We start from the raw sequence: 13548 nt of genomic DNA on the forward strand, positions 1-13548 counted from the left end.
GGTTTCTATTCTTTCTTAAAATTCTCATTTTGTGCTTGCATTATTTTCCTGATTTTGTTCAGTTGCCTGTGTTCTTTTGCATTTCATTGAGTTTCTTTCAGGTGATTATTTTTAATTTTTTTTTATCAGGGAATTCATAGATCTCCATTTCTTCAGGGTCAGTTATTAGAGATTTGTTAGTTTTCTTTGGTGGTATCATAGTTGCCTGATTCTTCATGATCCATGTAGCCTTGCATCAGTGCCTGTGCATTTGAAGAAGCAAACACTTTTTCTAGTTGTTATAGTCTGATTATAGCAGGTAAAGATCTTTTCCTGTATGTTCCCTGGGCTGATAGGATTACCTCCTGAATTACTGTTATGCTTGGTTGGAGCCGGTTACAAGGCTGTTGCTAAGTCTGCAGCAGAGTCCCTGGTTGGCAGGCTTGTTATGAGGGGCTTGATGGACATGGATCTTCTTTGGTCCCTGTGTGGATGGGACAGCATCCAGTACGTTGTTCAGTAGGGTGGCACTACTTTAGGGTCCACATTTGGGCCCTCAGATAGCAGGCCTATTACCAAGTGTGTGGGCAGGTGTGTCACCTGCCAGGCCCTGGGAGAGTTGCTGCCTGGTCATTTGATAGGTCTTTGAGTAAGCAGGACTGGCCCTGGAATGTGTTCCATCCGAAAGGCGATGGAACCACAGGCTGAAACCTAAGCTTGTTTCCATTTCCATAGTGAAGATTGAGGTCTACAAACCTGGCCCTGGAGGCACAGATGGGCATGACTCCCATCAGGTCTCTGAGTGAGCTGGGCTGTTCCCAGACTGTGGCTGGCAGGGCTAGAGCCAAGTATTGAACCATTTCATAATCTTCTGATGTGCAGACATGAGTATCTCCCACTGGTTCCCAGGGCCAGGAGTACTTCTCATGGACTGTGGTTGGGAGGGACTGGAGTTGAGTATAGGGCTCTTCAGGATCTCCAGGGGTATAGCTGGGAGTATCTTCTTCTGGGTCCCTGTGCCAGCTAGACTGTTTATGGACTGAGGCTGCATCCAGCTTGAGCCCAGATACAGGGCCCTTTCAGAATCTATAGTCTGACTGAATTTAGTGTTCTTATATCCAGAGTTTCCTGGACTGTGGCTCAGGGGGTCTGGAGATGGTTCATGGGCCACTTCAGGGTCCACAGCTGGTTCTGAAGTCTGTATGCCTCTTAACTGATGCATGGTTGAATGTGACTCCTCTCAGGTTCCTTGGCATATGGTGCTAGTGATAGACCCAAAGTCAGACAGGGCTGTAGCTGAGTTCTCAAGGATATGGACCTGTTTCAGGGTCTGTAAACAGGACCACAGTCAGTGAGCCAGCCACCTGGGTGCAAGCCTGCCTTCTCAAAATGGTTGTCCTCAGTCTTGGACTGCACTGAGGTTTCACAATCCCTACCTGGGTCCCAAAGCTGTTAACAAAGCACTTTTGTCCTGGATGGATGCCAGATTATTGTTGAAGAGGGGGAAATGAGCTAATGACATCTTATTTTACCACTTTGCTCACATCACACCTTATGTATATAATTTTAAAAGTTTTATGATTCTTTTACTTGAGTTTAATAAAGAGGAACAGAAATAAAACTGAAGGAATTGATTTACTTCAGATAAACATTTCTTCATCACAAGAGAGATTAATACCTAAAACATCTTCTAAAGAAGAAAAATGACTTAGAAAGAATTTAAGTTTGAGGGTTTCTCTTGTTGTTGTTGTTGTTGTTGTTGTTGTTAATTTGATCACTTTCATTCTTAGGCCATTGCTATTGACTACTTCTAATTTGCTTCGTCCTAACTAGTAATTTGTTATTTAAATGACTGTTATTTTTACATTGTTAAGGTTTCACCATTTACATTCTGTTCTGGGTCTAAAATTCCACGAAGTCTTAGTTGTAACTTTGAAATAGTTTTGATGATCCCTAGATACAGATAGTTTTCTAAGCAAATATATCCCTTTCCCATAGCCACTGCTTCCATAGTGGACAAAGGATAGGGGAGCGATGAGGAGGAAGAGAGAGATGAAAAAGAATAGACCACATGCCCTCAAACATTTGGACCCCAAAATCAGACTAACTCAGTTGTAGAGAGCTCTAAGCATCTAGAAGGAAAAAGAAGTTGAACCAGGTTGTGATAAATGAAAATATCTAATGTTATAAAAACATTTACCTGAAAGTGGAATCATCTAATAATCAAAAGTGACTGATAGTTTATGAAATTTGACTAAGTTATTCCCCATTACCCAAGAGGAAGTAGGTGCCATGGAGATAAGTTGGTAGTAGTTGCTAAAAACTTCTATATGTTCCTCCATACTTTGGTGAGTTGAAACTTCTAAATCAAATTAGTTATAGGCTTTTATAATTTTTTATTATTTAAAATTTCAAATACATACAAAAGTAGAGAGAGCAGTCTAATGATCTGTCATGAAGCTATCACCCAAGCACTCAAGCAATCTTGAGAAAGAAAAACGGAGCTGGAGGAATCAGGCTCCCCTACTTCAAACTATACTACAAAGCTACAGTAATCAAGACAGTATGGTATTGGAACAAAAACAGAAATATAGATCAATGGTACATGATAGAAAGCTCAGAGATAAACCCACGCACATATGGTCACCTAATTTACAACAAAGGAGGCAAGAACATACAATGGAGGAAAGACAGCCTCTTCAAAAAGTGGTGATGGGAAAACTGGACAGCTATATGTAAAAGAATGAAATTAGAACTCTTCCTAACACCATACACAAAAATAAACTCAAAATGGATTAAAGACCTAAATATAAGACTGGACACTGTAAAACTCTTAGAGGAAAACATAGGAAAAAACACTCTTTGACATAAACCACAGCAAGATCTTTCTTGATCCACCTCCTAGAGTAATGAAAATAAAAACAAATATAAACAAATGGGACCTAATTAAACTTAAAAGCTTTTGCACAGCAAAGGAAACTATAAACAAGAGGAAAAGACAACCTTCAGAATGGGAGAAAATATTTGCAAATGAAACAATGAACAAAGGATTAATCTCCAAAATATACAAACAGCTCATGGAGCTCAATATCAAAAAAACAAACAACCCAATGAAAAAATGGGTGGAAGACCTAAATAAACATTTCACCAAAGAAGACATGCAGATGGCCAAGAGGCATATGAAAAGATGCTCAACACCACTAATTATTAGAGAAATGCAAATCAAAACCACAATGAGGTATCACCTCACACCAGTCAGAATGGCTACTATCAAACTATCTAGAAACAATAAATGCTGGAGAGGCTGTGCTGAAAAGGGAACCCTCCTGCACTATTGGTGGGAATGTAAATTGATACAATCACTATGGAGAACAGTATGGCAGTTCCTTAAAAAACTAAAAATAGAACTATGACCCAGCAATCCCACTACTGGGCATATACCCTGAGAAAACCATAATTCAAAAAGAGTCATGTACCACAGTGTTCATTGTAGCACTATTTACAATAGCCAGGACATGGAAGCAACCTAAGTGTCCACTGACAGATGATTGGATAAAGAAGATGTGGCACATATATACAGTGGAATATTACTCAGCCATAAAAAGAAACAAAATTGAGTTATTTGTAGTGAGGTGGATGGACCTAGAGTCCGTCATACAGAGTGAAGTAAGTCAGAAAGAGAAAAACAAATACCATATGCTAACACATATATATGGAATCTAAAAAAAAAAATGGTTCTGAAGAGCCTAGGGACAGGACAGGAATAAAGATGCAGACGTAGAGAATGGACTTGAGGACACGGGGAGGGGGAAGGGTAAGCTGGGATGAAGTGAGAGAGTGACATGGACATATATACACTACCAAATGTAAAAGAGATAGCTAGTGGGAAGCAGCTGCGTAGCACAGGGAGATCAACTTGGTGCCTTGTGATGACCTAGAGGGGTGGGATAGGGAGGGTGGAGGGAGGCTTAAGAGGGAGGAGGTATGGTGATATATGTATGCATATGGCTGATTCACTTTGTAGTACAACAGAAACTAACACAGCATTCTGAAGCAGTTATACTCCATAAATATATATATATAAAAAAAACTTTTCAAATACATACAAAAGTAGAAAGAGCAGTCTAGTGATCTGCCATGAAGCCATCACCCATTGTGAACTAATGTCAATATTTGTCCACTGTTAGTTTGTCTGTTCCCCCATTTTAAATAATATATATTTTCCTTTTTAACTTTTAATTTTGAAATATTTTCAAATTTATAGAAAAGTTGCAAGACTAGTACAAAGAAGGCCTGAATACCCTTCACTCAAATTTTTCAGTTGTTAACATATTATCAAATTTGCTCTATCACTCTTTCTTTAGATACATATTATCTTTTCTAAATTGTTTGATTAAAAATTATTGACATGTGCCCCCTCAACTTCTAAATACTTAAGTGCTTATTTCTTAAAAACAAGGGTATCCACTTACATAACCACAGTAGATTTGGCAAAATCAATAAATTAGTGCTGATATAATCCTAGTGTCAAATCTATAGACTTGATTCAAATTTTGTCATTTTCCCAATAATGACTTATAGCAGAAGGAAAGAAATCTCTGCCTAAGACAAATTCAGTATCACACATCGCACTTAGTTATGTCTCTTTAGTCCTTTTTAATCTAAAACTGTTCTTCAGTCCTGTTGAAGACCTTTTGTCTTAGGTTATAATGACCTTGATATTTTTAAAGAAGGTTGGCTGGTTATTTTGTCCCTCTGTTTAGATTTGGCTGTTGTTTCCTTATGATTATATTCAGTTTAGCATCTTTGGCAGGAACACCACGGAAGTGATACTGTGTCTTTCAAAGCAGCCTATCAGAAGATACCATTAAATGTGGTGTTAACTTTGGTCATTTGGTTAAGATGGTATCAGTTATGTCTCCCAATTCAAAAGTTAATATGTTTTCTTTTGTAATTAATAAGTATATTTTGGAGAGATACTTTGAGATGATTTAATATGCCATTTTTCACCAAATTTGCACCCACTAGATTTAGTATTCATTGATGATTCTTGCTTGAATTATTACTTCCTATGATGACAAATACTAATTTTACAATTCTATGATTCCTTTTATGTTTACTAGTTGCCATTTTACCAAAAAGAAGAGCTTTCCCTACTCCTCCATTTATTCATCTGTATATCAGTATGAACTTATGCATTTTTATTTTATTCAATGGATTATTAACCATTATTGTCATTATTTCTTTGATGCTCAAATTGTCCCAGATTTGGCCATTGAGAACCCCTTCAAGCTGCTATCTATATCATTTTGACATGACCTCATCATTACTTTCTGACACCTCAAGATGTTTCAGGATCATTTTGTTCTTTCCATGTACCAGTCATTTCTGGAATCAGTCATTTCTCTAAGAAGTCCTGGTTACTTTTGCTGGAGTTTAATATGCAGAGACCATGATCTGAACACTAGGTGCTCATTACTTCTGGGATGCCATTGTCATTGCTTTAGATCCTTTTAATAGACAAAGCTAGAATATGTTGGTGTGTTTGTGTGTCTATACACTTAGGTACATATGTACATGTTTACATATATATCTATGTATATACATACATGTATGTGTTATATACATGTATATCATATATGTATGTGTGTATATACAGATATGTGGGTATATGTACATACATATATATATATATACACACATACATATCTACCTAAAATCTGGTTATCTTTTTATCTTCATACCTATCTATCATCTATCTGAAAAACCATGAGCTCATACTGTTAACTACAATTTTGATATAAACCCACAAAATTCTTTCTAACCTCCACTTTTTTCAGATTTGGAACTCCCTTCTCAGGAAATAAGAACTCTCTCTCCCTTTCTCTATATTATGCTATACTCATTGCTGAATCCTAGCATATACACACCCATGAGTATTTCATAATTGCTAGCCCATAGGGAAAAATACACCTTCTGCCGGGAATTCAGTGTTTGTTTAGAGTGGGTTTTTATGGACTGAAACCTGAGGGTGTATAGTCCAAATATTGTGTTAATAAGTTAGTTGGGTTAGTCATTCTCCTCTCTCCCCTTCAGTGTTGAGATGTAATTTATTTACAATACCATTAGGTTCTTTTTTTTTCTGTTTGTACTCCACTTTAGTTTTTACTTTCCCCATCCTGGTTGGTTTTATTTTTGTTTAACATCCACAATATTGATATGATACCAAAACTATAAACAAAGATGTATTGTGAGAGAAGTGTTACTCCAAAACCTCTATCCCATCATCATCACTAGTCCTTTCTACCTAACACCTATGCACTCCCTGGAGGTAGCAAATATCATTTGTTTCTGAATTATCCTTCCTGTGTTTCCTTTTTGCACAACTGAGTAGATGACTATGTATTGTCTTATTTCCCCTTTTCCCTTAAACAAAAGTTAGCATACTATAGATACTCTTTTCACTTTACATAGTTTATTCAACCACTTCCCTATGTATGAACATTTAAATTGCTTCTACTATTTTGCAGCAACTGCATACAACACTGCAATGAATAACCTTGTGCATATATATTTTCCTGTTTTTGGAATTGTATCTTTATGGTAGCGGGATTGCTGTGTCAAAATGTAAATGCATTCATAATGTTTGTTAGATATTACTGAATTCCCCACCATAACTGTTGCATGTGTTTGGATTCCCACCCACAATGAGTGAGAGTGCCGGTTTTCCTACAGCTTCACCAACAGAATGCATTGTCATAATTTTTGCCAATTTGATAGGTGAAATATAGTATCTCAGTGTACTTTCAATTTACGTTTCTAGTATGATGAATGAGTTTGAACATCTTTTCATATGTTTAAGGGATACATATGTCATGATCTATATGATATATATAGTAGTCTATTCATGACTTTTACCCATTTTCTATTAGATTTTGGTCTTTTCTCCTCAATTTTTTGGAGTTGTTATAAAGATAGAGATATTAGCCTTTTAACTGTGATATATGTTGGAATACTTCTCCCAGTTTGTGAGTTATTTTTATATATATATATAGATAGATAGATAGATAGGTAGATTGTTTTTTTTTTTTTTTTTGCGCTACGCGGGCCTCTCACTGTTGTGGTCTCTCCCGTTGCAGAGCACAGGCTCCGGACGCGCATGCTCAGTGGCCATGGCTCACGGGCCCAGCTGCTCCGCGGCATGTGGGATCCTCCCGGACCGGGACACGAAGCTGTGTCCCCTGCATCAGCAGGCGGACTCTCAACCACTGCGTCACCAGAGAAGCCTGTGAGTTATATTTTGATTTTGCTTTTGGAAATTTTGTGATGACTTTTAAATTTTTTATATAGTCAAATTTATCAACATTTTATTTCATTAAATCTGGATTTGTGTCATTGGTAGAAAGTTTTTTCCTACACTCAGAATTTTTTCTAGTACTTATATGGTTTCATTTTTTACATTTAGACCTCTGACCTATTTGGGGTTTATTCTCATGTATGGTGTAAAATAGTCTCTCTTTTAACGTTTTCCTAAAATGGCTAACTGGTTGTTCCAGCACCACTAAAAAAACTAAGTCTATCTTTGTGCCAGTGATTTGAGATGCCAGCATTATTATGTACTAAATTTCCATGTGTACTTGGATATATTTCTGGACTTTCTATTCTATTCCACAGGGCTGTTGGTCTATTTATGTACAAGTACTGCACTGTTTTCATGATAGAAGTCCATGGTATGTTTCAATTTGTGGTCCCCCCTAGTCCTCCCTTTTAGGTTTTTCTTTTTCAGTGTATACTCTCTAATTTTGGGTTTTATTTTTCCATATGAATTTTAGTATCAACTTGGCTCCAGGAAAGAAAAAACTTCCTGGTATTTTTTATTGGGATTTTTCTTAATTTATAAATTAACATAGAGAGAACTGATGTCTTTATGTTGTAGAGACGTTCTAACCAAGAAAAAGGGTACTTTTTCATTTGCTTGAGTGTACTTTGTCAAACCTTTCAGGAGTGTTTTAAAATTTTCCTCATAGAGGTCTGTACATTTTTTGTTAATTTTATTCCTAAGTATTTCATCTTTTTGTTTCTCTTGTGAATGGGAATTTCTCTACCAATATATTTTCTAGCTGTTATTATTTGTGTTTGTAAAGGCTATTGATTTCTATATGATGATTCTGTATCTTGCTACTTTACTGGATTATTTTATGGGTTTGAGTTAGTTTTAATGTTGAATCTCTAGGTTTTTCCAGATATGTTATCCTATCGTCTGCAAATACAGGTAGTTTTCCTTCTTTTTTTTTTAATTGAAATGTAATTGACATATATTATAATAGTTTCAGGTGTACAACAAAATCATTTGATATTTGTATATATTGCAAAATGATCACAATACATCTAGGTAGCATCCATCACCACACGTAGTTACAAATCCTTTTCTTGTAATGAGAACTTTTAAGATTTGCTCTTTTAGCAACTTTCAAATATGCAATACAGTATTATTAATGACAGTTGCCTATCCATTACATCCCCATGACTTATTTATTTTATACCTGGAAGTTTGTACCTTTTGACCCCCTTGAGAAGTTTTTCTTTTTATATTTCAGTTATTATTACTTCTAATTATTTTCTCTTTTCTTGTTGCATTGAGTGATACCTCTGTATAATGCTGAATAATAGAGTAAGTAGTGGGTACCTTTGTGTTATTCTTGATTATAGTCGAAATGGTTGTAGTGTTTCCATATTAAATAAGATGCTAGCTTTATGGGTAAAAAAGCACAGGTGAAAGCAAAGAGACCAGTGATAAAGCTATGACAATAGACCAGGTGGAGGTCACCTAGTCAGGGTAATGGATTTGAGATATATTTTTAGGTAGCAGCAACTCTGCTTGAAAGTGCATGTGTCATAGGAGAGAAAAGGAAAACATTAACTTGAATACATTTTATTCAAGCAACTGGGTGTATGCATATATTATCTCCTCATCTACATTGAAGGATCTTTGACAGTAAGCAGTTATGGTATAGTGGTTAAAGTTTCGTGTTTTGCAAATTTATGGTTACTAGGCAGTAAGGGAAGGAGAGATAAGTTAGGAGATTGGGATTGACATGTACACACTGCTTTATATAAAACAGATAACTAATAAGGACCTACTGTATAGCACAGGGAACTCTACTCAGTACTCTGTAATGACTATATGGGAAAATAATCTAAAAAAGAGGGGAGATATATATATACGTATAGCTGATTCACTTTGCTGTACAGAAGAAACTAACACAACATTGTAAATCAACTATATGCCAATAAAAATTATAAAAAGAAAAAAAATTCATGTTTTGGAATCCAATTTCCTGGATTTAAAATCAGGCTTCAACATTTACTATATGGCCTTGAACAAGTTACTTAATCATTCTAAGTCTTGGTTTTCTTTCACATATATATAAAAGGTGATAATAATACTACCTAGCTCATAAGGTGTTTATGGGGATTAAATGACAAAAAAACATAAATAATAACAACAAGAATAACCCTTAGCAAACTGTTTGTACATGTAAGGGCTTAATAACTATTAAGTGATGACAATGATGATAATGATAGTAGTGTATCATAAATACCACCTGGTGTCTATCAAGTTTTCCATAAATACCATTCAGTCAATGATTTGGCTTAAAAATGCCTCTTGATATAAGACATCCATTTTAGGTAATTTTCTTACATTACAAGTTCTGGTATTTGTAGTGAGTATTCTGCTTTATGTTAGGTTAATGTTTAGTTTTTAGAGTAATGGAATTTTTAAGACACAGTAAATGTATCCTAAAATATCTCAGACTACTTCTCTGGTGAGACCAGATATTTGATAAATATACATGGTAAAAGGTATTGGTAAAACATAACAGGTTAATCAATTCAAGACCTGTATTTGTGCCAGTGAACAGCATTTTGCCTGAAGCAGATAGAACTTGTTATAAAAAAATGGCAAAATTTTCTCTGGCACCAAATCAACAAAGTGACTGCCTTTTAATGTATTCTCATTTAGGTGGTTGGCTGGGTGGTAAGAGTCAAAATGATCATTACATACTTTTTGTGAACTTGAATAACAATTACATTTCTGAGCAATTGTTTACATTTTGTCATTTACTTGGTTAAATTCCCATTAAGCAAAGGAAAATTTACTGTATATTATTCAGGATGCTCTTGTTGGGAATACTCTTAATTAAGAAATACCATAGAAATCTCCTTACTGTCTAGAAATAGCTCATTATCAAAAAAGAAAAAAATGTAAGTCGATTATACTCATTAAATTTTGAATCTGAATATAATTCTTCTAGCAAGTTATTCTCTTAAAGGGTAGTGCTACTGAGGCCCTGATAGCTCTAGAAAATAAATCCATTCACAGTTATATTTAATGCTGAATTTTAAAAATATTTGCACATTCTTATGTATAGAGATGAAAAGGAAGGATGCAAAATTCATTTTAAAATCTACATATCTTTATAAATTGTCTAACTGATATAGCTACATAAAAGTGTGATTATTTATTCCCTTTGAGTTGATAGTCATTAAATCTAGTGTCAAGAGCAAAAGAATGAGGGTCATATCCTGCTGTGGTTTTGACTATGATGCTTCTGATTGAAGTCAGTGGGTGTTTGGTGTTTGAAATGATGACAGTCTATAAACTATGATAATTTGTTTCAACTGGAACCTTCAACTTTGTCTTCTGAAATATACAGCAAGAGTGACATCTGAGGAAAATTTTCAATGAAAAACTACATCTTTCAAATATATTTTACCTTGTAAATGCTTGTAACAAGATTATTACTCAATCATTTTTCCTTTGGTCAGAAGTACATTAGTAGTGGACATTGTTATTCTTTTGCTTCTCATATCATGTTGTGCATAGATACTCCCTTTCATTCTGCTTGTAATATAAGCAGTCTTGTATTTGTCATTGAAAGTATTATGTATCAGAGTTTAGAGTGGTTATCTCTAGCAAACAGAAAGCTATTTCCCTAGCTACGATTATGCTTAGTGGTTCATAAATGTCTGCATAATAATGCTCTTGTTTACTTAGCCTCCTTGTTTATTTTCATCCCTACTAGTTATTCTTTAATGCCCCTTGTATAATGCAAATTAGTCATCTATATCCCTAAACCAGAGTGTTGAATTTACATTAGATTATTTTGCTGCCTATATGCTAATCACTTTTCAGATACTTTGAAATAAACCAGCCCAGTTTTAAAATGAATTCTAACATTGCAATTAAAAAGAAGGATGTAGATGCATATTATTATATCCACATCATTGTGATCATAGAAAATACATCTATTGTTAAAATTAAGTAAAAAAAGCAACAAATAGTATTTAAAAAGAAATAGAAAAGGCAGTAATTTTACAAAGCACTCTTATAAAAGCTATCTTTCACGTTATTTTTAAAACAAATATAGGAAATATAATAATTACCTTGCAGGGCTTCCCTGGTGGCGCAGTGGTTGAGAGTCCGCCTGCCGATGCAGGGGACACGGGTTCGTGCCCCGGTCCGGGAAGATCCCACATGCCACGGAGCGGCTGGGCCTGTAAGCCATGGCCGCTGAGCCTGTGCTTCCGGAGCCTGTGCTCCGCAACGGGAGAGGCCACAACAGTGAGAGGCCCGCGTACCGCAAAAAAAAAAAAAAAAAAAAAAAAAAAAAAAAAAATAATTACCTTGCAGTCAAAACCTTGTGGGTTTTTTTGACATTGCTATTGCAGAAAGGATCCAGGGAACAATTGTCTTGAGAAACAAAAATTAGAGTTTTGACTTTGATTTCTCAGTTAGAGGGAGGAGAATTTCTGATTCTTGAGACAGATCACTACAATAGCAGATAGATCCTAGTACAGACCTAGGAGGTTATAATCATAGATCAAAGAGCTGAATATGGATGCAATCAAAAGAAAGATTTATATGAAACTAGCATCCCACGTGAGGTTGATTTTGATATCAGATAGCTCAAGAATATAGTTGAACACATTACTATGAAATACAGACAGCCAATTTGAATCAGTAAAGCAAGATTCAGAATCCAGATTTCTGGCACAAAACTCCTCCCCCCATGAAATCTTTCTGCTCTCAGTAAAGCAGTTCCCATTTCCAATTTATACCTATCAGAAATTTACAACCTTCTGTCCAGAATCCTTGGTACACGGCATGTAATCTAAGCAAGCTTAAGCAGGGGGAAATGCTGTGACAGAAGAATTTTTTTTTTTTTGTCTGGAAAATATGCTATGCATTGTGAACCCTGGAATTGCAGTAGCCGTTTCACCACTATGAAGTAAGCCAGCCTGAGGACAAAGCACACTTTATTTATTTATTTATTGTTTTAATATGTGTAATATTATGCAAATCATGGATGGTTCAAGACAAATTGTACTATTAAAGGCAATGGTTATTCCTATTATAAAATAACAACCATAATAATATAACAGATAATTTATTTGAATATTTACTATAGAAGGCCTAGTAACACCTGCTTCTATGTTTTTAGCATGGGTTATTTAATTTAATCCTTACCCTAATTCTATGAAGCATGTACACGCTTTGTTTTTTTTTTAACATCTTTATTGGAGTATAATTGCTTTACAAAGGTCTGTTAGTTTCTGCTTTATAACAAAGTGAATCAGCTATACATATACATATATCCCCATATCTCCTCCCTCTTGCGTCTCCCTCCCACCCTCCCTATCCCACCCCTCTAGGTGGTCACAAAGCACCGAGCTGATCTCCCTGTGCTATGCGGCTGCTTCCCACAAGGTATCAGTTTTACATTTGGTAGTGCATATATGTCCATGCCACTCTCTCACTTCATCCCAGCTTATCCTTTGCCGTCCACGTGTCTCAAGCCCATTCTCTACGTCTGCATCTTTATTCCTGTCCTGTCCCTAGGCTCTTCAGAACCATTTTTTTTTAATTCCATATATATGCGTTAACATACGATATTTGTTTTTCTCCTTCTGACTTACTTCACTCTGTATGACAGTCTCTAGATCCATCCACATCTCTACAAATGACCCAATTTCATTTCTTTTTAAGGCTGAGTAATATTCCATTTTATATATATGTGCCACATCTTCTTTATCCATTTGTCTGTCGATGGACACATAGGTTGCTTCCATGTCCTGGCGATTATAAATAGTGCTGCAATGAACACTATGGTACTTGTTTCTTTTTGTATTATGGTTTTCTCAGGGTATATGCCCAGTAGTGGGATTGCTGGGTCGTATGGTAATTCTATTTTTAGTATTTTAAGGAACCTCCATACTGTTCTCCATAGTGGCTGTATCAATTTCATTGCCACCAACAGTGCAAGAGGGTTCCCTTTCCTCCACACCCTCTCCAGCCTTTACTGTTTGTAGATTTTTGGACGATGGCCATTCTGAGTGGTGTGAGGTGATACCTCATTGTAGTTTTGATTTGCATTTCTCTAATGATTTAATGATGTTGAGCATTCTTTCATGTGTTTGTTGGCAATCTTTGTATTTTCTTTGGAGAAATGTCTATTTAGGTCTTCTGCCCATTTTTGGATTGGGTTTGTTTGTTCTTTTGATATT

General features: G+C 35.7%; 1 long non-coding RNA gene across 1 annotated transcript in view; it reads left to right on the plus strand.

Annotated features, from left to right (window-relative positions):
• LOC141277662 (uncharacterized) overlaps window positions 1–13548 on the plus strand; it is a 440393-nt gene that overhangs the window by 21946 nt on the left and 404899 nt on the right. Inside the window, exon 2 of the long non-coding RNA XR_012329421.1 lies at window positions 7119–7267. This is a non-coding gene — a long non-coding RNA (uncharacterized lncRNA). The remainder of the gene's footprint in view (window positions 1–7118; window positions 7268–13548) is intronic.

This window comes from Tursiops truncatus, chromosome X (assembly GCF_011762595.2).
Source record: "Tursiops truncatus isolate mTurTru1 chromosome X, mTurTru1.mat.Y, whole genome shotgun sequence".
NCBI lineage: Eukaryota > Metazoa > Chordata > Mammalia > Artiodactyla > Delphinidae > Tursiops > Tursiops truncatus.